The 27,338-nt window shown below is 47.5% G+C and overlaps 1 pseudogene; it reads right to left on the reverse strand.

Annotated features, from left to right (window-relative positions):
• Positions 1 to 601: 601 nt before the first annotated feature.
• On the reverse strand, positions 602 to 20,620 carry LOC123992344 (annotated as a pseudogene).
• Positions 20,621 to 27,338: the final 6,718 nt, after the last annotated feature.

A 27,338-nucleotide genomic window follows, 5' to 3' on the forward strand; every position in this document is an offset into this window, starting at 1 on the left:
AGCACAATCCCAACCTGTGGACGTCGGGCCCTCATACCACCCTCATGGAGTCTGTTTCTGACCGTTTGAGCAGACACATGCACATTTGTGGCCTGCTGGAGGTGATTTTGCAGGGCTCTGGCAGTGCTCCTCCTGCTCCTCCTTGCACAAAGGTGGAGGTAGCGGTCCTACTGCTGGGTTGCTGCCCTCCTACGGCCTCCTCCACGTCTCCCGATGTACTGGCCTGTCTCCTGGTAGCGCCTCCATGCTCTGGACACTACGCTGACAGACACAGCAAACCTTGCCACAGCTCGCATTGATGTGCCATCCTGGATGAGCTGCACTACCTGAGCCACTTGTGTGGGTTGTAGACTCCATCTCGTGCTACCACTAGAGTGAAAGCACCGCCAGCATTCAAAAGTGACCAAAACATCAGCCAGGAAGCATAGGAACTGAGAAGTGGTCTGTGGTCACCACCTGCAGAACCACTCCTTTATTGGAGGTGTCTTGCTAATTACCAATAATTTCCACCTGTTGTCTATTCCATTTGCACAACAGCATGTGAAATATATTGTCAATCAGTGTTGCTTCGTAAGTGGACAGTTTGATTTCACAGAAGTGTGATTGACTTGGAGTTACATGTGTTGTTTAAGTGTTCCCTTTATTTTTTTGAGCAGTGTATGTTTAGCCATTGGAAATGATACCCACCCACTTTATTCTAACCGAATTCCATATTTCTAAGTCAATTTTATATTGCCTAATCAACGAGGACAATCAGTTCATTGTAAATTCCACTAAAATGCCTAACTATTCACATTCATTGCACAGGAATAGGCTGTGTTTGACATTGTCCACACCCTGCTCCATCCTGTAGATCCTGTAGCCTGATACAATTCCTTCCATATATAGGCCAGTGTACAGCACAGTGCAGTATACTGTAAAGCTATGCTAGGCTAATGTTAATCAGCTCTTGTAAATCGATATCGGGTACTGGGACTGACATTTGGTGCTGAGAAGAATAGTCACTTTGGTCCAGGACTGGGAACTCTCTAGTCTAGTTGACAACACAGGTCTTTGACTGGGGGGCTGCTTCGGCTGCACTTCCTGTGTGAGAGATGAAACAACACAGGGTTAGAGTACAGGGTCCGTATTCACAAAGCGTCACAGACTAGAAGCGCTGATCTGAGATCAGGTCCTCCCTGTCCATATACTCGTATTCATTATGATCTAAAACTGATCCTAGATCAGCACTCCTACTCTGAGAAGCTTTATGAATATGGGCCCTGATCTTGATTAAATGTAATTAGCCCCAGAGCATAAGCTATACATTGTTTGAAACAGAGATAGTTCAAGTTTTTGAGAGATAGTCTGCCATGTTTGGATTCCCCCCCAAATAGCTGCTCTTAGTAGTTTCCTCCATGTCTGAAGAGGACGTTTGGGGCATCTCTTAATGATATGGTCATTACTATGAGTGAGGTTCTTCACCAATGTTATAAATTCCATTGTGTAATAAATGTCAACAGTCTTAATCCCTGGTCTTTCCTGTGTCTGCCTGTGTGTCTCTTGGTGCTGTGTGTGTGTTTGTCCTTGTGTGTGTTTTACCCTGCTTGGCTGCGGTGGTGGCGACGGCTACCTCCTCTTTGGCCGCCTCCAGAGCGGCCAGCTTGGCTTCGTGCACCTCCTTCAGAGCATTCCACTCCCTTCTGTTGATCAGCAGGCGGTCCATCATGGGAGTGATCTCCACCTGGAAACGAGAGAACTCCTAGAGGAAGTGGGAGGAGATGGGGAGGAGGTGGGAGGGGGGAGAAAAGGGGAAGAAGGAGAGGTGTGAGACAAGAGGGAGGTAGATGAGGAGGGAGGGAAAACATTCAGTTCAAAATACTAGTTAGATATATTTTGCTTGGTCTTCAGTGCCATCTAGTAGTTATTGATTCATAATAGAGATGCAGGGACTCAACTTGTACACAAAAGCACAGACAAAATCGATGAAACCAAACTGCATCTTGGGAAGATCAGCTGATTTGGTCCTGTCCATCCTTAAAATATGAATCATGGGATTAGTAGTGCAAATGTACTGAAACAACAACTGGGCTCTACTTACTCCAGCTTAAGCAATCAAATAAACCTAAACTAAAATGTCCCATTGTGACACAAATGCTCTTAAACTCCTAGGGAGCTGTCTGGGTAAAACGGTGTGAGTCAGGATATGGTCCAGTTGACTGGGCCGTGGTGACCGCTCTTTCTGACTCAGTGTATTACATAACAGGCAGTACATCACCACATGCCCAATGGGAATGCTCTCTCCCTCTCCCTCCCTCCATGCAGTTCTTACAATAGGCTGCTGCTCCAGCCCTGTCCTCTCCAGGTCACCCTGCTCCCAGAACTCTGCAGCCACAGACAGCGCTACCTGCAGGCCCACACAGGAATGGTCACACTTAACACTGATTACGAAACTTACAGTATGATGATGTCCATAGCAACAAGAGTGCATTTGTTTGTGCACTCTTGTTAGTACGGAAATATTCTATTAAGATTTCATAGATACTGTAGTATGAAAGGCCTGCTTCTGATGCAATCCAGACCTCACGAGCAAAATGCCATTACAGAAAGGATATTCCACATTCCGCTCACATCCTCTGCTGAGGGCAAAAGTGTACAGTAGTTTTGCAGTTACTATGCTGCCATATGAGAATAGCAGCAGGACTTCATTCTTCAAATATCTGTGTTAAATCCCCCATGTCCACCAGACATATGTGTTTTGTTTTGCCGGATGTCTAGCCTGCATGTTCCGTACTTGACGTGTAGGAAAGCTAAGGCTAGCTTTGTCAAACAGAAATGTGCATCCTGTAGCACTAATTCCAAAAAGTGTTGGGACACTGTAAAGTCCATGGAGAATAAGAGCACCTCCTCCCAGCTGCCCACTGCACTGAGGATAGGAAACACTGGTACCACCGATAAATCTACAATAATCTATCATTTCAATAAGCATTTGTCAATGGCTGGCCGTGCTTTCCACCTGGCTACCCCTACCCCGGCCAATTTTTCAGCACCCTCTGCAGCAACTTGCCCAAGCCCCCCCGCTTCTCCTTCACCCAAATCCAGACAACTGATGTTCTGAAAGAGCTGCAAAATCTGGATCCCTACAAATCAGCTGGGCTAGACATTCTGGATCCTCTCTTTCTAAAAATATTGAAATTGTTGCAACCCCTATTACTAGCCTATTCAAACTCTTTCGTATCGTCTGAGATCCCCAAAGATTGGAAAGCTGCCGTGGTCATCCCCCTCTTCAAAGGGGGAGACACTCTAGACCCAAACTGTTATAGACCTACAGTATATCCATCCTGCCCTGCCTTTCTAAAATCTTCGAAAGCCGAGTTAACATACAGATCACCGACCATTCCGAATCCCACCGTACCTTCTCCACTACGCAGTCTGGTTTCCGAGCTGGTCATGGGTGCATCTCAGCCACGCTCAAGGTCCTAAATGATATCATAACCTCCATCGATAAAAGACAGTACTGTGCAGCCGTCTTCATCGACTTGGCCAAGGCTTTCGACTCTGTCAATCACCTCATTCTTATCATCATACTCAATTGCGTTGGCTTCTCAAATGACTGCCTCGCCTGGTTCACCAACTACTTCTCAGGTAGAGTTTAGTGTGTCAAATCGAAGGGCCTGTTGTCCGGGCCTCTGGCAGTCTTTATGGGGGTGCAACAGGGTTCAATTCTCAGGCCGACTCTTTTTTTCTGTATATATCAATGATGTCGCTCTTGCTGCTGGTGATCTCTGATCCACCTCTACGCAGACGACACCATTCTGTATACATCTGGCCCTTCTTTGGACACTGTGCTAACTAACCTCCAAACGAGCTTCAACGCCATACAACAGTCCTTCTGTGGCCTCCAACTGCTAGTAAATGCTAGTAAAACTAAGTACATGCTCTTCAACCGATTGCTGCCTGCATCACTACTCTGGACGGTTCTGACTTAGGTATTTGTAGTTGTCCACATATTCTAGGTGCCTGGTTAGACTGTAAACTCTCCTTCCAGACTCACATTAAGCATCTCCAATCCAAAATTAAATCTAGAATTGGCTTCCTATTTTGCAACAAGCCTCCTTCACTCATGCTGTCTAACATACCCTCGTAAAACTGACTATTCTACCGATCCTTGACTTTGGCAATGTCATTTACAAAATAGCCTCCAACACTCTACTCCGCAAACTGGATGTAGTCTATCACTGTGCCATCAGTTTTGTCATCAAAGCCCCATATACCACCCACCACTGTGACCTGTATGCTCTCGTTGGCTGGCCCTCACTACATATTCATCATCAAACCCACTGGCTCCAGGTCATCTATAAGTCTTTGCTAGGTAAATCCCCTCCCTATCTCACGCTAGCAACACCCACCTGTAGCACACGCTCCAGCAGGTATATTTCACTGGTCACCCCCAAAGCCAACACTTCCTTTGGCCGCCTTTCCTTCCAGTTCTCTGCTGCTAATGACTGGAACGAATTGCAAAAATCACTGAAGCTGGTGTATTATATCTCCCTCTCTAACTTTAAGCATCAGCTGTCAGAGCAGCTTACCGATCACTGCAGCTGTACACAGTCCATCTGTAATATGGCACACCCAACTACCTCATCCACATATTATTACTTACCCTCTTGCTCTTTTGCACCCCAGTATCTGTACTTTCACATCATCATCTGAACATCTATCACTTCAGTGTTAACGCTAAATTGCTATTATTTCACCTCTATGGTGTCATGTTTGTCATTTATTGTCATGTCTTGTCCCTGTGCTCCCCATGCTATTCGTTTCCCTCTGCTGGTCTTGTTTGGTTCTTTCCCTCCTTCTATCCCTCTCTCTCCCCCTCCCTCTCTCACTCTCTCGCTCTCTCTTCTCTCTGTCGTTCCGTTCCTGCTCCCAGCTGTTCCTATTCCCCTAATCATCATTTAGTCTTCCCGCACCTGTTCCCGATCCTTTCCCCTGATTAGAGTCCCTATTTATTCCTTTGTGATCCGTTCCTGTCCCGTCGGTTCCTTGTATTGTATTCACCATGCTGTGATTGCGTTTCGCCCTGTCCTGTCGTGTTTTTGCCGTGATTGTGTATCACCCTGTCCTGTCGTGTTTTGTGCCTTCATCAGATGCTGCGTGTGAGCAGGTGTCTCAGTCGACTACGGCCTGCGCCTACCCGAAGCGACCTGCAGTCTGTGGCCGCTTCTCCAGTTGTTTCCCCTCTACAAGTCTAGAGGATTTCTGTTATTCCGTTTTGGACTTTAATAAACTCTGTTTCTGTTAAGTCGCGTTTGGGTCCTCTTTCACCTGCATGACAGAAGGAACCGACCAAGGAATGGACCCAGCGACTTCAGACGCTCGTTACACTGCCGTCGAGATCCAAGGAGCCATGCTCGGCAGACACGAGCAGGAATTGTCTGCTGCTCGCCATGCCGTGGAAGACCTGGCTGCTCAGGTTTCCGACCTCTCTGGACAGTTCCAGAGTCTACGTCTCGTGCCACCTGTTACTTCCTGGCCTGCCGAGCCTCCAGAACCTAGGGTTAATAACCCACCTTGCTACTCCGGGCAGCCCACTGAGTGCCGCTCCTTTCTCACGCAGTGTGAGATTGTGTTCTCTCTCCAACCCAACACATACTCTAGAGAGAGAGCTCGGGTTGCTTACGTCATTTCGCTCCTTACTGGCCGGGCTCGAGAATGGGGCACAGCTATCTGGGAGGCAAGGGCTGATTGCTCTAACGATTTCCAGAACTTTAAGGAGGAGATGATTCGGGTTTTTGACCGTTCAGTTTTTGGTGGGGAGGCTTCTAGGGCCCTGGCTTCCTTATGCCAAGGTGAACGGTCCATAACGGATTATTCCATTGAGTTTCGCACTCTTGCTGCCTCTAGTGAGTGGAACGAGCCGGCGCTGCTCGCTCGTTTTCTGGAGGGACTCCACGCAGTGGTTAAGGATGAGATTCTCTCCCGGGAGGTTCCATCAGATGTGGATTCTTTGATTGCTCTCGCCATCCGCATAGAACGACGGGTAGATCTTCGTCACCGGGCTCGTGGAAGAGAGCTCGCATCAACGGTGTTTCCCTGCTCCGCATCGCAACCATCTCCCTCCTCTGGCTTTGAGACTGAGCCCATGCAGCTGGGAGGGATTCGCATCTCGAATAAGGAGAGGGAACGGAGGATCACCAACCGCCTGTGCCTCTATTGCGGAGTTGCTGGACATTTTGTTAATTCATGTCCAGTAAGAGGCCAGAGCCCATCAGTAAGCGGAGGGCTACTGGTGAGTGCTACTACTCAGGTCCCTTCATCTAGATCTTGTACTACTATGTCGGTCCATCTACGCTGGACCGGTTCGGGTGCTACATGCAGTGCTTTGATTGACTCTGGGGCTGAGGGTTGTTTCATGGACGAAGCATGGGTTCGGAAACATAACATTCCTTTCAGACCGTTAGACAGGCCTACGCCCATGTTTGCCTTAGATGGTAGTCATCTTCCCAGTATCAAATTTGAGACACTACCTTTAACTCTCACAGTATCTGGTAACCACAGTGAGACTATTTCTTTTTTGATTTTCCGTTCACCGTTTACACCTGTTGTTTTGGGTCATCCCTGGCTAGTATGTCATAATCCTTCTATTAATTGGTCTAGTAATTCTATCCTATCCTGGAACGTTTCTTGTCATGTGAAGTGTTTAATGTCTGCCATCCCTCCCGTTTCTTCTGTCCCTACTTCTCAGGAGGAACCTGGCGATTTGACAGGAGTGCCGGAGGAATATCATGATCTGCGCACGGTCTTCAGTCGGTCCCGAGCCAACTCCCTTCCTCCTCACCGGACGTATGATTGTAGTATTGATCTCCTTCCGGGGACCACTCCTCCTCGAGGTAGACTATACTCTCTGTCGGCTCCCGAACGTAAGGCTCTCGAGGATTATTTGTCTGTGTCTCTTGACGCCGGTACCATAGTGCCTTCTTCTTCTCCGGCCGGGGCGGGGTTCTTTTTTGTTAAAAAGAAGGACGGTACTCTGCGCCCCTGCGTGGATTATCGAGGGCTGAATGACATAACGGTTAAGAATCGTTATCCGCTTCCCCTTATGTCATCAGCCTTCGAGATTCTGCAGGGAGCCAGGTGCTTTACTAAGTTGGACCTTCGTAACGCTTACCATCTCGTGCGCATCAGAGAGGGGGACGAGTGGAAAACGGCGTTTAACACTCCGTTAGGGCATTTTGAGTACCGGGTTCTGCCGTTCGGTCTCGCCAATGCGCCAGCTGTTTTTCAGGCATTAGTTAATGATGTTCTGAGAGACATGCTGAACATTTTTGTTTTTGTCTATCTTGACGATATCCTGATTTTTTCTCCGTCACTCGAGATTCATGTTCAGCACGTTCGACGTGTTCTACAGCGCCTTTTAGAGAATTGTCTCTACGTAAAGGCTGAGAAGTGCTCTTTTCATGTCTCCTCCGTTACTTTTCTCGGTTCCGTTATTTCCGCTGAAGGCATTCAGATGGATTCCGCTAAGGTCCAAGCTGTCAGTGATTGGCCCGTTCCAAGGTCACGTGTCGAGTTGCAGCGCTTTTTAGGTTTCGCTAATTTCTATCGGCGTTTCATTCGTAATTTCGGTCAAGTTGCTGCCCCTCTCACAGCTCTTACTTCTGTCAAGACGTGTTTTAAGTGGTCCGGTTCCGCCCAGGGAGCTTTTGATCTTCTAAAAGAACGCTTTACGTCCGCTCCTATCCTCGTTACTCCTGACGTCACTAGACAATTCATTGTCGAGGTTGACGCTTCAGAGGTAGGCGTGGGAGCCATCCTATCCCAGCGCTTCCAGTCTGACGATAAGGTTCATCCTTGCGCTTATTTTTCTCATCGCCTGTCGCCATCTGAGCGCAACTATGATGTGGGTAACCGTGAACTGCTCGCCATCCGCTTAGCCCTAGGCGAATGGCGACAGTGGTTGGAGGGGGCGACCGTTCCTTTTGTCGTTTGGACAGACCATAAGAACCTTGAGTACATCCGTTCTGCCAAACGACTTAATGCCCGTCAAGCTCGTTGGGCGTTGTTTTTCGCTCGTTTCGAGTTTGTGATTTCTTACCGTCCGGGTAGCAAGAACACCAAGCCTGATGCCTTATCCCGTCTGTTTAGTTCTTCTGTGGCTTCTACTGATCCCGAGGGGATTCTTCCTTATGGGCGTGTTGTCGGGTTAACAGTCTGGGGAATTGAAAGACAGGTTAAGCAAGCACTCACGCACACTGCGTCGCCGCGCGCTTGTCCTAGTAACCTCCTTTTCGTTCCTGTTTCCACTCGTCTGGCTGTTCTTCAGTGGGCTCACTCTGCCAAGTTAGCGGGTCATCCCGGTGTTCGAGGCACTCTTGCGTCTATTCGCCAGCGCTTTTGGTGGCCGACTCAGGAGCGTGACACGCGCCGTTTCGTGGCTGCTTGTTCGGACTGCGCGCAGACTAAGTCGGGTAACTCTCCTCCTGCCGGTCGTCTCAGACCGCTCCCCATTCCTTCTCGACCATGGTCTCACATTGCCTTAGACTTCATTACCGGTCTGCCCTTGTCTGCGGGGAAGACTGTGATTCTGACGGTTGTCGATAGGTTCTCTAAGGCGGCACATTTCATTCCCCTCGCTAAACTTCCTTCCGCTAAGGAGACGGCACAAATCATTATTGAGAATGTATTCAGAATTCATGGCCTCCCGTTAGACGCCGTTTCAGACAGAGGTCCGCAATTCACGTCACAGTTTTGGAGGGAGTTCTGTCGTTTGATTGGTGCGTCCGTCAGTCTCTCTTCCGGGTTTCATCCCCAGTCTAACGGTCAAGCAGAGAGGGCCAATCAGACGATTGGTCGCATACTACGCAGCCTTTCTTTCAGAAACCCTGCGTCTTGGGCAGAACAGCTCCCCTGGGCAGAATACGCTCACAATTCGCTTCCTTCGTCTGCTACCGGGTTATCTCCGTTTCAGAGTAGTCTGGGTTACCAGCCTCCTCTGTTCTCATCCCAGCTTGCCGAGTCCAGCGTTCCCTCCGCTCAAGCGTTTGTCCAACGTTGTGAGCGCACCTGGAGGAGGGTGAGGTCTGCACTTTGCCGTTACAGGGCACAGACGGTGAGAGCCGCCAATAAACGCAGGATTAAGAGTCCAAGGTATTGTTGCGGCCAGAGAGTGTGGCTTTCCACTCGCAACCTTCCTCTTACGACAGCTTCTCGTAAGTTGACTCCGCGGTTCATTGGTCCGTTCCGTGTCTCCCAGGTCGTCAATCCTGTCGCTGTGCGACTGCTTCTTCCGCGACATCTTCGTCGCGTCCATCCTGTCTTCCATGTCTCCTGTGTTAAGCCCTTTCTTCGCACCCCCGTTCGTCTTCCCTCCCCCCCCCGTCCTTGTCGAGAGCGCACCTATTTACAAGGTACATAAGATTATGGACATGCGTTCTCGGGGACGGGGTCACCAATACCTAGTGGATTGGGAGGGTTACGGTCCTGAGGAGAGGAGTTGGGTTCCGTCTCGGGACGTGCTGGACCGTTCGCTCATCGATGATTTCCTCCGTTGCCGCCAGGATTCCTCCTCGAGTGCGCCAGGAGGCGCTCGGTGAGTGGGGGGTACTGTCATGTTTGTCATTTATTGTCATGTCTTGTCCCTGTGCTCCCCATGCTATTCGTTTCCCTCTGCTGGTCTTGTTTGGTTCTTTCCCTCCTTCTATCCCTCTCTCTCCCCCTCCCTCTCTCACTCTCTCGCTCTCTCTTCTCTCTGTCGTTCCGTTCCTGCTCCCAGCTGTTCCTATTCCCCTAATCATCATTTAGTCTTCCCGCACCTGTTCCCGATCCTTTCCCCTGATTAGAGTCCCTATTTATTCCTTTGTGATCCGTTCCTGTCCCGTCGGTTCCTTGTATTGTATTCACCATGCTGTGATTGCGTTTCGCCCTGTCCTGTCGTGTTTTTGCCGTGATTGTGTATCACCCTGTCCTGTCGTGTTTTGTGCCTTCATCAGATGCTGCGTGTGAGCAGGTGTCTCAGTCGACTACGGCCTGCGCCTACCCGAAGCGACCTGCAGTCTGTGGCCGCTTCTCCAGTTGTTTCCCCTCTACAAGTCTAGAGGATTTCTGTTATTCCGTTTTGGACTTTAATAAACTCTGTTTCTGTTAAGTCGCGTTTGGGTCCTCTTTCACCTGCATGACATATGGCCTATTTATTGCCTTACCTCCCTACTCTTGTACATTTGCACACACTGTACATAGATTTTTCTATTGTGTTATTGACTGTACGTTTGTTTATGTGTAACTCTGTGTTGTTGTTTTTGTCGCACTGCTTTGCTTTATCTTGGCCAGGTCGCAGTTGTAAATGAGAACTCAACTTGCCTACCTGGTTTTAAATAAATGTTAAAAAAATTTTTTTAAATATATGCTTCACTTTTCAACTAAATAAAAGCTAGTTGGAGTCTGTGTGTGTACTTCCGTTTGTACCACCTCAAGGTAAAGCAACGCACGAGTGGAAAATACTGAACGCATGCAGTACACAGAGCGCAACGCAGCTTTGGGGACTACTCCACTGACAATGAATGTCTTTTGCCGGAAAACACAAAGAGTTTGATGCATTTGGTGGACATGAGGCATTACCTTGCTCTGGATCTCCCATGGTTTGGCGACAGCAGACAGATCACAGGCCGTCATCATCATAGCCCTGAGTATGTAGAGGACAGATAGAGTGTGTTACAGTTCGAAGGTCTGTAGGAAAAGCAGTTGTACAATTATTTTCTCCACACCTTAGTGAAAACATAATTGATGACGGATTGTGTTTTAAGTCTAATGTGGTCATGGACCTGTAGCCAAAGACATCCATAGTTTATCTTTGTCTTAGTTTTTGTCCTGTCTTAGTTTTGTCTTTGTTTCTGCCCTGTTACCATGACTCAGGATGCCGCCCAAATGGAACCCTATTCCCTGTATCTATTCCCTATATAGTCCATTACATTTGACCATGGCCGATAGGGTTCTGTGCACTATGTAGGGAATAGGGTGCCATTTGGGACAAACAGACCATCTCCCTGCTCTCAGGTATCAACCCTCCTCTCTTCCCTTTCTGCATCCTTTGACTCTCTATGTCCCCTATCTTCCAGGCCGGCTCGGTCCTCCCCTCCCGCTCCGTGGCTTGACGACTCAATGCGAGCTCACTGAACAGGGCTCCGGAAGGCCGAGCGGAAATGGAGGAAAACTCGCCTCCCTGCGGACCTGGCATCCTTTCACTCCCTCCTCTCTACATTTTCCTCCTCTGTCTCTGCTGCTAAAGCCACTTTCTACCACTCTAAATTCCAAGCATCTGCCTCTAACCCTAGGAAGCTCTTTGCCACATTCTCCTCCCTCCTGAATCCTCCTCCCCCTCCCCCTCCTCCCTCTCTGCAGATGACTTCGTCAACCATTTTGAAAAGAAGATCGACGACATCCGATCCTCGTTTGCTAAGTCAAACAACACCGCTGGTTCTGCTCACACTGCCCTACCCTGTGCTCTGACCTCTTTCTCCCCTCTCTCTCCAGATGAAATCTCGCGTCTTGTGACGGCCGGCCGCCCAACAACCTGCCCGCTCGACCCTATCCCCTCCTCTCTTCTCCAGACCATTTCCGGAGACCTTCTCCCTTACCTCACCTCGCTCATCAACTTATCCCTGACCGCTGGCTACGTCCCTTCCGTCTTCAAGAGAGCGAGAGTTGCACCCCTTCTGAAAAAACCTACACTCGATCCCTCCGATGTCAACAACTACAGACCAGTATCCCTTCTTTCTTTTCTCTCCAAAACTCTTGAACGTGCCGTCCTTGGTCAGCTCTCCCGCTATCTCTCTCAGAATGACCTTCTTGATCCACATCAGTCAGGTTTCAAGACTAGTCATTCAACTGAGACTGCTCTTCTCTGTATCACGGAGGCGCTCCGCACCGCTAAAGCTAACTCTCTCTCCTCTGCTCTCATCCTTCTAGACCTATCGGCTGCCTTCGATACTGTGAACCATCAGATCCTCCTCTCCACCCTCTCCGAGTTGGGCATCTCCGGCGCGGCCCACGCTTGGATTGCGTCCTACCTGACAGGTCGCTCCTACCAGGTGGCGTGGCGAGAATCTGTCTCCTCACCACGCGCTCTCACCACTGGTGTCCCCCAGGGCTCTGTTCTAGGCCCTCTCCTATTCTCGCTATACACCAAGTCACTTGGCTCTGTCATAACCTCACATGGTCTCTCCTATCATTGCTATGCAGACGACACACAATTAATCTTCTCCTTTCCCCCTTCTGATGACCAGGTGGCGAATCGCATCTCTGCATGTCTGGCAGACATATCAGTGTGGATGACGGATCACCACCTCAAGCTGAACTTCGGCAAGACGGAGCTGCTCTTCCTCCCGGGGAAGGACTGCCCGTTCCATGATCTCGCCATCACGGTTGACAACTCCATTGTGTCCTCCTCCCAGAGCGCTAAGAACCTTGGCGTGATCCTGGACAACAAACTGTCGTTCTCAACTAACATCAAGGCGGTGGCCCGTTCCTGTAGGTTCATGCTCTACAACATCCGCAGAGTACGACCCTGCCTCACACAGGAAGCGGCGCAGGTCCTAATCCAGGCACTTGTCATCTCCCGTCTGGATTACTGCAACTCGCTGTTGGCTGGGCTCCCTGCCTGTGCCATTAAACCCCTACAACTCATCCAGAACGCCGCAGCCCGTCTAGTGTTCAACCTTCCCAAGTTCTCTCACGTCACCCCGCTCCTCCGCTCTCTCCACTGGCTTCCAGTTGAAGCTCGCATCCGCTACAAGACCATGGTGCTTGCCTACGGAGCTGTGAGGGGAACGGCACCTCAGTACCTCCAGGCTCTGATCAGGCCCTACACCCAAATAAGGGCACTGCGTTCATCCACCTCTGGCCTGCTCGCCTCCCTACCACTGAGGAAGTACAGTTCCCGCTCAGCTCAGTCAAAACTGTTCGCTGCTCTGGCTCCCCAATGGTGGAACAAACTCCCTCACGACGCCAGGACAGCGGAGTCAATCACCACCTTCCGGAGACACCTGAAACCCCACCTCTTTAAGGAATACCTAGGATAGGATAAAGTAATCCTTCTCACCCCCCTTAAAATATTTAGATGCACTATTGTAAAGTGGTTGTTCCACTGGATGTCATAAGGTGAATGCACCAATTTTGTAAGTCGCTCTGGATAAGAGCGTCTGCTAAATGACTTAAATGTAAATGTAAATGTAAGGTATGTACTGTATGTATTATGGGGACATGCATTTAAAAGTTATTTGAGAAATACAGCGGTACCCACTCACTTGAAGTAGAGCGCGAGGTCGGTGGCGACGGTGGCGATGTCCATCAGATGTATGACATGCTCATGCTGAGCACGACTTAGATTCGGACAAATACTTAAGGCCTGAAACAGGTACCAAGATAATATTTATGTTATCACATTCAAACTTAACATGTACTGTTGAATCTGGGAATACCAACACATATGTATAATATATCACATTTATGAATAAGCAATAACAAACAAACTCCTAGGATAATTCAAATATTCCAATTCCTGGAGGGAAGTATGAAGCCGCTGCCTGCCACAGTTCATGGTTCGGTGATATTGTGAACACTGAAAGTTGCCTAATTATCTGATGGCTGGTGGGCAGATTCTCCCAGGCACATTCTGTGCCATCAGAACTGCATCATTCACAGTCTAGCTTCTCCAAGGGAGAAACTAACCCTCTCAGGTCAGAACCTAGAGAGGTTCAGGCAGCATCCCAAATAGAATCCTATTCATTATATAGCGCACTACTTTTAACTGGAGCCCTATGGGCTCTGGTCAAAACTAGTGCACTATGTACGGATAGGGCGCCATTTGGGAGGCAACCTCACTCACAAGATCTCTCAGCAGGGTCTTCCCAATCTCCAGATGGTGTCTCTCCAAGATGGAGGAGCCGTGGAGCTTGGCAAGAGGTTTTCCAGATCTGACAAACACAGGAGGAGCGAGAGGAATTTTGAGATCGATTGCAAAGATAGATTAGCCATTGGTAAGTAACGACTCATTGCTTTCTCAGTTGCTGTCTCTACACTTTTCCAGGTACATGTATCACTGTAGGCAGCAGACCTGCGTTCAAATAGTATTGGTTTTCCTTCAAATACTTAAGCTACGCTTGATTGAACTTACTCTAGCTTACTCTGATACTCTAGACAGGCTCAAATCAAACATTCAAAGTATTTGAATGACAACAAACACTATGTGAACACAGTCATTCCATTACTTCACCTGGTGTAGGTTGTTTGTGCCTCTGTGGTCGATATCGTGGTATAAGCCGGCTGTTACCATGGCCATGGTCTCTAGGTCTGTGTAGTAACGCTTCAGGTCACCTGTCTAATGCAACGATACAGAAAGTTAGGTCACATGTCTAATGACACAAGAAATTAGGTTAGGGCCAGGATTCATGGAGCTTCCCCCAGGAGCAGTACGGAGCCACACCTGTGCCTCTTATTAATGTCCTTGCAGTGACACCCTCTCCACCCCCACGCCCCTCCCAGCCTGCTCCTATGGAGACGCCTGGCTCTGTAGGCCTCATTAGAACCAATGAAGCATGGACCCACCGAGATACACAGCCACACAGCCACGCAGGGCCGCTGATAATGAGCCTGACGCTCCTCTCTGCTCCTCCTCCCTCTGCGAGTTATGAGGAATTTACTATGATTATACATTATAGGGACACTGCAGCGAGAGGAAGGGTCATGCTTGGATGACTCGTTACATTACATGGAAGGAGAGTATTGGTGTCCATCTGTAATGGAAGAAACGTGACTTGGTAACAGTAGGAACAAGAGACTCTTGCCAAGATGCTTCTTCCTCAGAGATGTCTCACCTCGCGGGGGACGTGGAACTTGTCCACCACACCCAACTCGTAGTACATCTTAATGCCTAACTTGACCAGGTCTAAATGACAGAAGTCACAGAAGTGAAACTTAAAGATCTCCGACTTGGTAGAGGGCGGTAGAACTTCAGACTGTATGGAAACAGGGAAACAAAGTGCATTATGTAGGCAGCTAGCCAGCCAGACAGCCAGCCAGTCAGCCAGCCAGTCAGCCAGTCAGCCAGACAGAGGCAAATAGAAAATAAATGGAAGTTGGAATAGTTGTTTACCAAGAGTGCTTCCAGGTCAGCCTCCTCACACTCATGTGGCTCCTTTCCATCCCTCTAAAAGCAAATAACACCAAAAGTGTTCACCTAGGATGACATAAAGCTATACAATCCATTTCTGGATTCCCTGAAAACCACTGTTCTTTTTCTGTAAAAAGTTCTTTGTTTAAATCTCACAGATGGTAACTAACATTCCGCCATTGATTGATTACCCCGTATCTAGTATGGCAGGCTATTTACCATGTTATACATTTGTTTTTCACCACCTGTGTGTGAATAACTTGACTTTACCCACCAGGACATTCTGGGTCTCATTCGTCCTGCACTTGATGTGGTACAGCACCATGTCCTGGAAGATGTCCTTCCTGTTCTCCGGCTTGTTCCACTTGTCATAGGCGTCTGTGTTGAGCACAGACCAGCCAAGGAACTGGGTAAGAGACTGCAATGACATTTACATTTACATTTAAGTCATTTAGCACCAACGATAGAGTTAGACTATTGTATTTCAGACCTTGGTTCACAAAATCCGTATACACAGGCACTATAAAACGGGATTTGAGAGGGGCATGTGGTACAATAACGATAGGGAAGCTATATTTTAAAATGGATTACTGTAACTTACAATGTTATTGATTCATATTTCAAAGGCTCTATAAAGTTATATTATGCGTTAGCTGGCACTATCCCTAATGTAAGAGTGGATGAGAGGAGAGGAGAGTAGAGGAGGAGGCTTGACTCCAACCAATAAATAATGCAGATGCTGTCAATGGCCTGTGTTTATTTATACAGCGGTGACTCCGTATCTTCGCTCTACTTCCCCCTCAGTAACACTTGAGAGTAGCATACCTCCATTAAAGTTGCATCCTGCTCGTCAAAGGGTTTCCCATCTTTCCTGAGGTCGAAGGTGGCCACTGCAACTATTTCTTCCTTCTGGGACAGCACCTTCTTAATGGTCAAGCCAGATGCATCTACAGGCCCTTTCTGAACAGGACAAGGACACAGGAACCATCTCACCTCACTGGCTTCGCATTGGGTTCACAGCAGTACAAAAACAATATTTGACGACTTGAACCTGACATCCTTGACTTTGAACGTGTTCGTCCTCAGCGATGCATGACTTGGAACTAAAATTTGAAATACTTTGTATGGATGAGTCATTGCCAAATGCTGGAAATATCAGTATCAATCTACTACAATGATACTCCGCCTGGCCACAGGACTATAGCCCCTTCAGTAGCAGAGATAATGTCTGTTTTAATTGATGCATTCACTCTCTAAGATCTGATGTCGACCCTGTTTGCGACAGGTGTCGGCATGCTACTGCTTTATTGATACATACGTTTTGGTCTTGCCCTTCACTACATAACTATCTGTCTGCCATCTTTAATACCATATCTAAAGTACTACAGGTACCTTTTGCTCCTACTGCCATAACATCATTATTGGTTGGCAAGAAGGTTGATTTTACTTCGGGGGAAATCACCTCCTCTCCTCCTCATTTTGCGTGGATTAAAAATGTCTTACACTTTAGTAAATTGGAGAAGATATACCCTACGGGGTTCTACCGAAGGTGGTAGCCTTTCTTTAACTGTGTAGAGACAATGCAATTTCCCTCTACTCCACTGCAAACTGCCTAGCCTAGTTTTGTATTTAATTTATGTACCTTTGTTAGGGTTTAATATTAGACTGGCTTACTATTATAATTGTTCTATTCATTTTGAAGACTAGCTGTGTTTAAAACGTTGTTGTTGTTGTTGTTTATTACGTGTTTTGTTATGAAAATGTTACTTAAGAATTTCATATTCTTGTATGGCCATATACATTCCTACATCCTTCAAAAATCATTTTTACATGGTATATTTGAATGTATAAAATCACATGTGCAATATTCTGTATTTCAATCATTGTTTACACTGGAACTGTGAAGAAATACCAACACAAATAGTTACAAAAAACAACTACAACAACAATTATTTGTGCATTTGACAGCACTGAGCTAATCAGACAGAGATCTGATCTTACTTGGACGCTGAAGAAGTAATCCTGGGCTGCATTCATAATGTTACAGATCTGGAGGGGAGAAGAGGAAATATGGAAGAGAGGAGAGGATGATCATGGTCACTCAGATGAAAAGCACTGCACGATTAATTACAATATCCACAAAATTGCAATTATCCATCATTTCAGTGCAAGAGTACATTTCATTTCCAGGCTGTGTGCGTTTGACAGCTGCGTAATTAACTATAATGACTTTCTGGTTGTCTGGTGCCCATGGATACCATGTACAGGGAAGAGAAGACATGGGCTGCATCCGAGAATGGCACACTACCATCCCTATGCACCCTGGTCATAAGTAGTGCACTACATATTGAACAGGGTGCCATTTTGGATGCATTCATTCTTCAGTAAGTAAGGGAAGGCTTCTCAGCTCACCAGTCCCTCCTTAGCCACATAGGTGGGGCAGGCCACTGGCAAGAGCCCAGGGGTCCGGAGCGGGGTTCCTGACAAGAACGGGGGAGGTGGAGACAAGAACATGATACTATTACTTCAAAGTTCCAAGAAAATAAGTTTATAGGTGTGTAATTTCAAAAAGTACCAAATCAACTTCATTAATACATGCACCCAAATGTCATTTTGTGTGTAAAAGCTTGACATAAATATGATAAGATAATGTCCTGGTATATAATTTGATTTTCTACATCATTGAGGAAATTACTCACGGTATAACTTTGATCTCCTCTTTTCCATGTAAAATGTAGTCAATCACTTTGTAGAAGTTTACTTCCTGGAGATAAATGAGTTGCATGTCATTAGAATCAGATTGTATGAGTTGATGTATGAATACATGATTGGACACAGCAGTGTATGGACTCTGTACAGGTGTCTACTGTACTGTTTAGTCACTAGTCAGTTACTCTGCCATCAGGAGTGTCTCTCAATATCTGTGATCTCCTATAAGGATGGGAGGAGGTGTGGTTATGGAGTCAAGCAGGAAAAGCACATCATTTAGTAATAAAGAAATATAAGCAGGCCTCATCATCAATATAATCTGGAGAGGTCTTACCTGTCCCATTCTGGTCTCACAATTGTGATGGTAGCTCAGATGGAACACTCTTAGGATCAAGTTCACATAGTTGAGATACTTCAACAGAATCTGTAAAGTGCAAAAACATCTAAATTCAGTCTTACTTTAGCAGTGATGCATTTCTGAGCTTAATCTGTCAACATGAGCAGGCTGAGGGTCAGCGGCAGACTGGCTGGTTCATTCTTTGCCCAGTGGGCCTGTCTAACTTGGGTTTTTTGCACAAAATTACAATTATTTGGCTAATAATGTAGGCCGCAAGGAGGGGGGGATGTCCAATGTGGGGGCCTCGTGAAAAAAAAATGGGCTGGTGTGGGGGCCTCAAGTAAAATACTGGGCTGGTGTGTTAGAGATGCCAGGGCCGATTTTTGGTCCCAGTCCGCAGCTGCTGAGGGTAGGGTTAGAGAGGTTACCTCTTCATCCTGCTTAGTGAAGTGGGGAGCTCCAATCTTGTTCACAGCTATCATAGCAGCCACCATATCCTTGCCGCTCATGATGGGGGGGCAGCCAGGACACTTTTGTTCTGATATTCTTGGATCTGGTCCACAAAGTCACTGTAGTGGCTGCTCTGAGGGAGTAATCCAAAGAAAGGTTTTTATAACTAATAAACAAGCATCTGTCAATGTACTGCATCTTGTTACAGTGAATTGTTACTTTTGATCATAAATCCATTGTTGAGATCATTTAACTTGCATGTCACAGTGAATCCCTAGAGCAAACGTGGCTAAAAACATAATATGATTTTATGGAGACTCATATTAATCCAAGAATAAATGAATTCACTGTCATATCTAACGATAAGAGCGGTTTGTTCTCTCAGTGTCATTGTGAGCTATTCTTGACTGGAGAATATGTATCATGATGAAAAACATCTGGATTAAAAGGAAAGGACATTACAGGTGACTTTGAATAGAATGAAGGTGAGATCTCTTGCAATTACACTAACTTGGGGAAAATGGCTTTGAGCTATGACCTTTAGAAATAATCCAGGATCGCTCTAATTCAGCTGAGATTAAAGGGCTTTATCCCCTGCAGGCCCAGTAACACCCAGCAGCCATGCCTCCCTGCACAACCGATTGGTGGGGGAGGGGACTGCCTTGCCGTGGCAATCCCACTCCACACTTACATATCGCAGTAATGTTGGTTCTGTCTTTCACTAGGGAAAAGGAAGACACAGAGCTCGAACCATCCTCCCCCTAATTACCATAAATAATTCTGCCAACTATACCAGGGTGAACTGAGCAGTATCTCTCAGGGGTTGGATACTCTGTAATCCTTTATATCAGTTGAGTAATCATATGTCTCTATTTCACAAAGCAATGCTACCTTTGAGAAGGTCTATTGACAGGAAAACATGTCTAATCATGATGATACTTTGGCTGTATTACTTTGTTATTATTTGATAAAGGATATATTATCTGTGAGTGTTGGTGAATAACAAGGTTCTAGATGTGGATACTAAGAATGTATCTGTAATCAAAGGCACTGCATGGTTTAATATGAAAACAGCAAACACATCAATCATTTTAATACAGGTAGGGACAATGATGGCCGTCCACTGAGGATAAGTAGTAACGTGACAAACGTATAAAGTATGAAAATAAGCTTGGCAATCATTTTCAAATGTTAAAAGTATTGGCTCTAATAAAAATGGACCTGGCTTTAAGGGAATTAGTATTACAAATGTGATGGCCTTATGCTGCCATCTAGAGGCAGTAGGCAAGTAGGCCTCTGAATCTGTAGGTACTAATGTAAATGCTCACATCTATATAGTGGAATGCAATACTTCATGTTCACTACATTTCATAGAAATAAACATGTCCAATTGTATAAGATAACACAAACTGGGAGATCAACTGTGAAGTGGCGATTAGGTTCTTACCTGTATTGGGAATGTAATTTTTTAAATCGCAAGGTTTCTCCACAATTGAGCTAATCGCTTTATATGTTTACCTGTGAGACATCTGGAATGTTAACAGTCTTCTTAGTGGTTATCACATGGCCCACGATGCCAATGTCCATGGGAAAGAATATCTCACTATCCGGATGGACCAGGCACTCCTCCAGGGTTGCGTCCTTGTGCACGTCTCGTGGCCAGCCGTGCCGTTACGCATCCGGTACATGAACAGGCTCATCTTCTCTGACCGAAAACATGAAGCTGAGATGTTTCGTGAAATTCAAGCCTTCTCCATTTGGTGGTTGTGCTGCAGGTCTCTGACCATGTCAAATATGATCTCACTCTCTTCCACCATGTTCAGCTCATGGAAGCTGCTGATATTCACTTGGGAAGTCATGTTGTCTTGAAAAAGGTTAGAGATGACCTTCGGGCGGAACTTGCCGTCATAGTATTGCTTGGCGAAGTCAGGGTTGCTCTCGAGAAACTTCTCCGCCACATCCTTGTCCACGGCTGCCATTTCTCAGTTGCTGTGTGTGGTGTGTGTATCCCCCTTCTCCTCAGAGAGTACCTAAACTGACTGCAGGTAGTTGAGAAGAAATTAGCAGGATGGTTTTAAATGGTCATGTGTGTTGCACTTCTATTGCAACTTCGTATTTCGTCGTCCTAACGTAGTCTACACTGCTATCTGCCCAGCAGCTAGCCAGCTAGCAAACGTCCACCGTCTACCGAATAGCAGCACTGTAGAAACTATTACACTCAACTGAACGACTTGATTAGTGTAGTGTTAGCTAGCTACATAGTTGTCTTTGCTGTCTTCGTATCCAAGATAATTGTGTAGTTTAGAGCGTGTAGTCTTAGAGTGATTATCTTAATTTACCGAGGTTAGCTAGCCAGCTATTTGTCTTCCTTAACGTAGGAGACACTGCTAGCTAGCCAACAGCTAGCCAACGTCTACTGAATAGAACTTCCGCACTCAACAACCCGGTCGCATTCCGCTTCGCTCCACAGGTAGTATCACATTTTCATTTCATTTCATTACAGCACAAACGGTTTGATTTGTTTGATCGTAGCTAGCTACATAGCTAGCTACATAGCCGTCTGTGTATCAAAGATAATTGTGTAGTCTAGAGCGATTTTCTAGGTTAGCTAGCCAGCTATTGTCGTTCTTTTAACGCAACGTAACGTAATCAACACTGCTAGCTAGCCAGCTAGCCCCCGAATAGCAGCACTGTAGAAACTACTACACTCAACGGAACGACTTGATTAGTGTAGTGTCAACAACGCAGCCACTGTCAGCTAGCCTACAAAGTCAACAACGCAGCCACTGCCAGCTAGCCTACTTCAGCAGTACTGTATCATTTTTAATAATTTTAGTCAATAAGATTCTTGCTACGTAAGCTTAACTTTCTGAACATTCGAGACGTGTAGTCCACTTGTCATTCCAATCTCCTTGCATTAGCGTAGCCTCTTCTGTAGCCTGTCAACTATGTGTCTGTCTATCCCTGTTCTCTCCTCTCTGCACAGACCATACAAACGCTCCACACCGCGTGGCCGCTGCCACCCTAATCTGGTGGTCCCAGCGCGCACGACCCACGTGGAGTTCCAGGTCTCCGGTAGCCTCTGGAACTGCCGATCTGCAGCCAACAAGGCAGAGTTCATCTCAGCCTATGCCTCCCTCCAGTCCCTCGACTTCTTGGCACTGACAGAAACATGGATCACCACAGATAACACTGCTACTCCTACTGCTCTCTCTTCGTCCGCCCACGTGTTCTCGCACACCCCGAGAGCTTCTGGTCAGCGGGGTGGTGGCATAGGGATCCTTATCTCTCCCATGTGGTCATTCTCTCTTTCTCCCCTTACCCATCTGTCTATCGCCTCCTTTGAATTTCATGCTGTCACAGTTACCAGCCCTTTCAAGCTTAACATCCTTATCATTTATCGCCCTCCAGGTCCCCTCGGAGAGTTCATCAATGAGCTTGATGCCTTGATAAGCTCCTTTCCTGAGGACGGCTCACCTCTCACAGTTCTGGGCGACTTTAACCTCCCCACGTCTACCTTTGACTCATTCCTCTCTGCCTCCTTCTTTCCACTCCTCTCCTCTTTTGACCTCACCCTCTCACCTTCCCCCCTACTCACAAGGCAGGCAATACGCTCGACCTCATCTTTACTAGATGCTGTTCTTCCACTAACCTCATTGCAACTCCCCTCCAAGTCTCCGACCACTACCTTGTATCCTTTTCCCTCTCGCTCTCATCCAACACTTCCCACACTGCCCCTACTCGGATGGTATCGCGCCGTCCCAACCTTCGCTCTCTCTCCCCCGCTACTCTCTCCTCTTCCATCCTATCATCTCTTCCCTCTGCTCAAACCTTCTCCAACCTATCTCCTGATTCTGCCTCCTCAACCCTCCTCTCCTCCCTTTCTGCATCCTTTGACTCTCTATGTCCCCTATCTTCCAGGCCGGCTCGGTCCTCCCCTCCCGCTCCGTGGCTTGACGACTCAATGCGAGCTCACAGAACAGGGCTCCGGAAGGCCGAGCGGAAATGGAGGAAAACTCGCCTCCCTGCGGACCTGGCATCCTTTCACTCCCTCCTCTCTACATTTTCCTCCTCTGTCTCTGCTGCTAAAGCCACTTTCTACCACTCTAAATTCCAAGCATCTGCCTCTAACCCTAGGAAGCTCTTTGCCACATTCTCCTCCCTCCTGAATCCTCCTCCCCTCCCCCCTCCTCCCTCTCTGCAGATGACTTCGTCAACCATTTTGAAAAGAAGATCGACGACATCCGATCCTCGTTTGCTAAGTCAAACAACACTGCTGGTTCTGCTCACACTGCCCTACCCTGTGCTCTGACCTCTTTCTCCCCTCTCTCTCCAGATGAAATCTCGCGTCTTGTGACGGCCGGCCGCCCAACAACCTGCCCGCTCGACCCTATCCCCTCCTCTCTTCTCCAGACCATTTCCGGAGACCTTCTCCCTTACCTCACCTCGCTCATCAACTTATCCCTGACCGCTGGCTACGTCCCTTCCGTCTTCAAGAGAGCGAGAGTTGCACCCCTTCTGAAAAAACCTACACTCGATCCCTCCGATGTCAACAACTACAGACCAGTATCCCTTCTTTCTTTTCTCTCCAAAACTCTTGAACGTGCCGTCCTTGGTCAGCTCTCCCGCTATCTCTCTCAGAATGACCTTCTTGATCCAAATCAGTCAGGTTTCAAGACTAGTCATTCAACTGAGACTGCTCTTCTCTGTATCACGGAGGCGCTCCGCACCGCTAAAGCTAACTCTCTCTCCTCTGCTCTCATCCTTCTAGACCTATCGGCTGCCTTCGATACTGTGAACCATCAGATCCTCCTCTCCACCCTCTCCGAGTTGGGCATCTCCGGCGCGGCCCACGCTTGGATTGCGTCCTACCTGACAGGTCGCTCCTACCAGGTGGCGTGGCGAGAATCTGTCTCCTCACCACGCGCTCTCACCACTGGTGTCCCCCAGGGCTCTGTTCTAGGCCCTCTCCTATTCTCGCTATACACCAAGTCACTTGGCTCTGTCATAACCTCACATGGTCTCTCCTATCATTGCTATGCAGACGACACACAATTAATCTTCTCCTTTCCCCCTTCTGATGACCGGGTGGCAAATCGCATCTCTGCATGTCTGGCAGACATATCAGTGTGGATGACGGATCACCACCTCAAGCTGAACTTCGGCAAGACGGAGCTGCTCTTCCTCCCGGGGAAGGACTGCCCGTTCCATGATCTCGCCATCACGGTTGACAACTCCATTGTGTCCTCCTCCCAGAGCGCTAAGAACCTTGGCGTGATCCTGGACAACAAACTGTCGTTCTCAACTAACATCAAGGCGGTGGCCCGTTCCTGTAGGTTCATGCTCTACAACATCCGCAGAGTACGACCCTGCCTCACACAGGAAGCGGCGCAGGTCCTAATCCAGGCACTTGTCATCTCCCGTCTGGATTACTGCAACTCGCTGTTGGCTGGGCTCCCTGCCTGTGCCATTAAACCCCTACAACTCATCCAGAACGCCGCAGCCCGTCTAGTGTTCAACCTTCCCAAGTTCTCTCACGTCACCCCGCTCCTCCGCTCTCTCCACTGGCTTCCAGTTGAAGCTCGCATCCGCTACAAGACCATGGTGCTTGCCTACGGAGCTGTGAGGGGAACGGCACCTCAGTACCTCCAGGCTCTGATCAGGCCCTACACCCAAATAAGGGCACTGCGTTCATCCACCTCTGGCCTGCTCGCCTCCCTACCACTGAGGAAGTACAGTTCCCGCTCAGCTCAGTCAAAACTGTTCGCTGCTCTGGCTCCCCAATGGTGGAACAAACTCCCTCACGACGCCAGGACAGCGGAGTCAATCACCACCTTCCGGAGACACCTGAAACCCCACCTCTTTAAGGAATACCTAGGATAGGATAAAGTAATCCTTCTCACCCCCCCCCCCCTTAAAATATTTAGATGCACTATTGTAAAGTGGTTGTTCCACTGGATGTCATAAGGTGAATGCACCAATTTGTAAGTCGCTCTGGATAAGAGCGTCTGCTAAATGACTTAAATGTAATGTAATGTCTAATGTTGTTATGGTCTAATGTTGTTATGGTCTAATGTTGTTATGGTCTAATGGTCTAATGTTGTTATGATCTAATGTTGTTATGATCTAATGTTGTTATGATCTAATGGTCTAATGCTGTTATGGTCTAATGGTCTAATGTTGTTATGGTCTAATGTTGTTATGGTCTAATGGTCTAATGTTGTTATCGTAGAATGTATGCACACATGACTGTAAGTCGCTTTGGATAAAAGCGTCTGCTAAATGGCATATATTATTATTATTATTATTATTATTATTTATTATTTGTTGATAAGCCTGCATCCAATTACACATTGAGATTATAATACGCTATGTTATGTTCACATGTTGCCGGACGTATAGGCCAACCTGGAATTTGTCTCCTCAATGAATAACCTTTTGTAGGCCTACAGGCCTACAGTACTCCTGGGTGTCACAGCCATCGTTCAAGGAAGACCAAGGTGCAGTGTGGTGAGCATACATTTTCTTTTATTTAGTGAAATGTTGTTGCTGGCCCCGGACTGGGGACCCTCGCTGGAGGCTCCGGACTGGAGGCCGTCGCTGGAGGCTCCGGACTGGAGGCCGTCGCTAGAGGCTCCGGACTGGAGAGCGTCTCTGGAGGCTTCGTGCCATGGATCATCACAGGAGGCTTCGTGCCATGGATCATCACTGGAGGTTTTGTGCCATGGATCATCACTAGAGAGAGGAGATGTATGGGCAGCCTGGTGTGTGGAGCTGCCACAGGGCTCACCAGGCTGGGGAGACATACAGGAGGCCTGGTTCTTGGAGCAGTCACAGGACACACCAGGCTGGGAGACATACTGGAGGCTTGGTTCTTGGCGGAGGCACCGGATACACTGGGCCGTGGAGGCGCACTGGAGGTCTCGAGCGCAGAGCCTGCACAACCCGTCCTGGCTGGATGGTTATCTTCGCCCTGCAAATGCGGGGTGCTGGCACAGGACGCACTGGGCTGTGCAGACGCACCGGAAACACTGTGCACAGAGCCGGCGCAGGATATCCTGGGCCCGAAGAGACGCACTGGAGACCAGGCGCGCTGAGCCGGCACCATCCGCCCTGGCTGGATGCTCACCCTAGCCCGGCAGATGCGGGGAGCTGGGATGTAGCACACCGGGCTGTGAATGCACACGGAATACACCATGCGCTCCAACGCTTAACACGGTGCCTGACCAGTACCGCTTCTCCCCATGGCAAGAACGGGGAGTTGTCTCAGGTCTCCAACCTGACTCAGCCAATCTCCCGTGTGCCTCCCCCAAAAATGTTTGGGGCTGCCTCTCGTGCCTTTGCCGTGACTCCTGGTACCGTTGTCTTCCTCCCTTGCCACTTCCGCCTGTTTCCATGGCATGGTCTTGTCCCCTGCCATAACCTGCTCCCATGTCCAAGATGTCCTCCACTCTCTCTTCTCCCGGGCCCAGGATCCATGCTCCATGCTCCATGCTCCAAGTTCTGTCACGGCTGTCATTCAAGGAAGACCAAGGTGCATCGTTGTGAGTGTACATTTGATTTTATTTAGTAAAATGTCACCAACAAAACAAGAAATAACAAAAACGAGGGTGACGCTTACAAGGGCTATAGTGCCCCTAACAATGATAACTCCCACAATGACAAAAGGGAAAAAAGGCTGCCTAAGTATGATTCCCAATCAGAGACAACGATAGACAGCTGTTCCTGATTGAGAACAATAAACAGTACATAGAAAGGCCCACCCAAATCACACCCTGATCAAACCAAATAGAGACATAAAAAGGCTTTCTAAGGTCAGGGCGTGACACTGGGTGTACAGAAAGTCCTACGGTAAATATCTTAAAATGTCGTGAAAATAATTCGTAGCCTACTGTGCTTTACAATAACTATTTTACTCACAGACTGAGTAGAAAAATTATCATGGCACTAAAAGCAATAAACAGTGGTAGAATGATTTGAACTGGTTTAGTGTATCACCCTCCTGCAGCTGAGTTAATAAATAATGTTATTAAATGTTGAAATGAGATGGAGTGTGACCTACCAAGCTCTTAAGTTCAAATATTTCCCAGAGTGTGAGTTTACAGCCTGTGTAACATGCTTGCCTAACCTTACACTAAGTCTTGAGTTTTGGCAATGACAAATATGACAATATTTGTGTCAAATGCTCCTGACCTATATTTTCTGTCAGCCTGCAGGCTGCATGTCCTGTGCTGTAGTGCAGGAGTTTTCAAACTGGAGTCCGTGGCCCTCCAAGTGTCAGCGAATGTAGGGTTTTATTTTAGAATTACACTTTTTCTTTGGTGGTGGTGGTGGTGGTGGGGGGGTTATGTGAAAATAATTATTTTATGAATATCACTAGCTGTAAGAGATTACCATTGTGGATACCATTGTAATGTTCTTGCGTCCAGTATGAAGGAAGTATTAGTGCAATGACTGGAAGTCTACAGGAACAATTAGCATTCTAGCTGTTCCTGTTCAGCCGACTCTGGGGAAGTAGATAAAGGGCTTCATTGTCAAAACTCTCTCTTTAATATGAAGGAAATTGCAGTAATCGGACATAATTACAGGGTTTTTTTCTGTATAAAAAATTAGGCAGGACATGTAGAGTAAGTGGTCATTTTCGGGATGGAAAAACAGTACTTTCAGTGAGTGTCAACTTAAATGACCAAAACCAGA

This window comes from Oncorhynchus gorbuscha, linkage group LG13 (genome assembly GCF_021184085.1).
Source record: "Oncorhynchus gorbuscha isolate QuinsamMale2020 ecotype Even-year linkage group LG13, OgorEven_v1.0, whole genome shotgun sequence".
NCBI classification, from domain to species: Eukaryota; Metazoa; Chordata; class Actinopteri; order Salmoniformes; family Salmonidae; genus Oncorhynchus; species Oncorhynchus gorbuscha.